This window comes from Echinops telfairi, unplaced genomic scaffold, assembly GCF_000313985.2.
Source record: "Echinops telfairi isolate 266 unplaced genomic scaffold, ASM31398v2 ScPeMD7_5426;HRSCAF=6270, whole genome shotgun sequence".
NCBI classification, from domain to species: domain Eukaryota; kingdom Metazoa; phylum Chordata; class Mammalia; order Afrosoricida; family Tenrecidae; genus Echinops; species Echinops telfairi.
In genome coordinates this window covers 34,591-37,334 of record NW_022109325.1, presented here as the reverse complement: position 1 = coordinate 37,334, position 2,744 = coordinate 34,591, and the positions used below count along the sequence as shown (strand labels likewise).

Below are 2,744 nucleotides of genomic sequence, written 5' to 3'. Positions count from 1 at the left end.
CACTGCTTTAGAGTATTAAAAGACAAGAATATTACATTGAGGATTAAGATACACCTGACCCAAGCCATAGTATTTTCAACTGTATCATATGCATGTGAAAGTTTGATTTTGAATAAAGAAGACTAAAGTAGGATCGGTGAATTTGAATTGTGATGTTAGAGAGGAATACAGAAAGTACCATGGACTCTTAAAAGAACAAACCAGGAAAAACATGGCCAGCATGATCCTTAGAGGTAAGGATGACAAGACTTTGTCTTACATACTTTGGACATTTTTCCAGGAGAGACCAGTCTCTGGAGAAGGACATTATGCTTGGTAAAGAGGAAGGGCAGTAAAAAAAAGGAAGGCTCTCAAAGAGATGGATTGACACAGGAACTGCAACACTGGGCTCAGGCATATGGACAATTGTGTGTATGGTGAAGGAATGTGCAGTGTTTCTTTCTGTTGTGCATAGGGTCAAGATGAGTCAGACATGACTTACTGGCACATAACAACAACAACAACTTTTAGTGGTTGGTATATAAATTTGAAGAGCAGTTGTATTGATTGGATTTCTTTGAATTCAGATAGACACCATGCTATCACAGACAGGCTGGTTGTACTTCAAGATATATCTACACGTGTCGTTTTGAAGATTCAATGTCATTCCTCTTGATTGTGTCAGTCCAGCATAGTAAACCATATGATTTCTCTTTCAAAATGGCCAGTACCAGTCCAGTGCATTTCACTAATACCTAGACTAGCGATCATTAAGCATTCCATTAAATTTTTAATGACTTCAATTTTCCTATATTAATTCTTCATACAATCCAAGTTTCAATTTTTAATTAATGATGGCAGCTGTTTCTTCCCATTTTGAGTTATACCCCATCAGCAAATAAAATTCCCCAAAGTTTTACTCCTGCAAGCTTTACTTTCTCCATGTCATTATGATCAATTCTACTTTGAGAAATTACCTCTTCCTCATTTACTTCCTTTCCCCCCTTTTTTCTCATTTACTTATTGAATGCCTTCTAACCTGAGAGACTCTGCATCTGGCACTACCTCAACATTATTTTGCTTCTATTCATTAGGTTTTTCAATAGCAGAAAATATTTCAATGCTACCCATAGGGCTTTTCCCTAGGGAGTTCAGTGGCTAATTCCTCTGAAGTGGAATTTATCTCCTTCATAGTCTGTTCTTAGTTTCAAAGTTCAGCTGAAACCTTTTTACTTTGGGTCACCTTGCTGATATTTGAAATAACAGTGGCTTCTACACCACAACAATACAGAAGCCACCAAAGTATGAAAAACTGATAGCCAATTTTTGGAGTTCCACCAGAATTTTCAGAATTTTTTCAATGAAATTTTGTTTTATGTAAACCTGTTCTATGCCTCAGTTAATTTTAAAGACATTTTCCTATTTCTGTACTTCAACTAAAAAATTCTCCTCTAGAAAGTATATGTTTAAATCTTTCAAAGCCCTATTTAATTTCTGATTCACATGATGGAGACCCTCATCATAAATTTAAAGTAGTTCCCTATATGCCAACTCCCTGAACACTTGATCTATAAGATTCTAAGGAATTTATTCACTTATTCATTCTGTTATTTGTGGTTAAATAGTATGTTTTATTTTCTCTTCTAAATGCAGACACTTTATACAGAATACTTGTCTGGTTCCTTTTTTTTGTCTGATTCCCTGTGTAGCCACAGGGAAATAAAGGGGAAAACTAGAGAAAGAACAGAGGCCCCTGGGGTTACAGAGAAACAGAGCAGAGCTGTTTCACTGCACAAAAAAAGTTCTCTAGAAACAAAACAAAGAGGCAGCGATGACATAAAAAATTCACTGGAGGGAAACAAAGTGTCCTTTGCAATAAAATGATAAAAGCTGAGACATTTCTGCAAGGAGCAATGAAGTATTTTACGCAATCATGTGGTGAATAAAATAGGATATGTCAAATAGTTACTTATTTAATTTGAAAATTTATAACTAATCATATTTGAGGGTGCTTCAAAAAGATCATGGAAAAATTGAATGAAAATATAATTTTAAATGTTTATAAGCTTTTGATGCCACCCTACACACACATATTTTTAAATATATATATATTTTTATACAATAAAATGTAGTGTCAACTATGTCCAGTTTATAAAAAAAATAATCATTTAGTAATTTTTATGAAAATTGTAGTAGATAAGAACAGGATAGTTTGGACATAATTTGGACACAAGAAGAGAGAATCTATAAATTGAAGTATAGCAAGTACAAAACAAAATGCATATGCTTCTCAACACAACTCTAAGATTAGTCTTTCTGTAGAATTATTTGTGTTTTCATAATAAAATGCCAAATAAAATACCCCTTACTATTTTTATAAGAACCCTTTTTATTAAAGTAGTGTTTCTAGTTTCCATAGGAATAAAGATAATATGACCAAAACTACTGATAGACTGCTACTATATCAATGTACTTTTGTAAGACATAGGTCATCACAAGAGAATTTTGTTTAGAGATTACTATGAGGAAGAAATTCTTACCAGCTATCATGGCCACCTTGATATCCCTTACCCCTGCATACACATCAACCATTTTTAAAGGTTCCCATGTGCATGAGAGCCTTGGGAAAGTCCACTGGACTAGCTAGGACTTTTGAAATATATAGTCCCAAGATGTTGCCATGGATAAATGCACATGTTCCCTCCTGATGGTGAGATTTCATATATGTAATTTTGTATGGGATCAGGCTGGGCAATGGGGGAGGA

The 2,744-nt window shown here is 34.3% G+C and overlaps 1 pseudogene; it reads left to right on the top strand.

Annotated features, from left to right (window-relative positions):
• Window positions 1-211: 211 nt before the first annotated feature.
• LOC115871311 overlaps window positions 212-2,744 on the top strand; it is a 20,950-nt pseudogene continuing 18,417 nt past the window's right edge.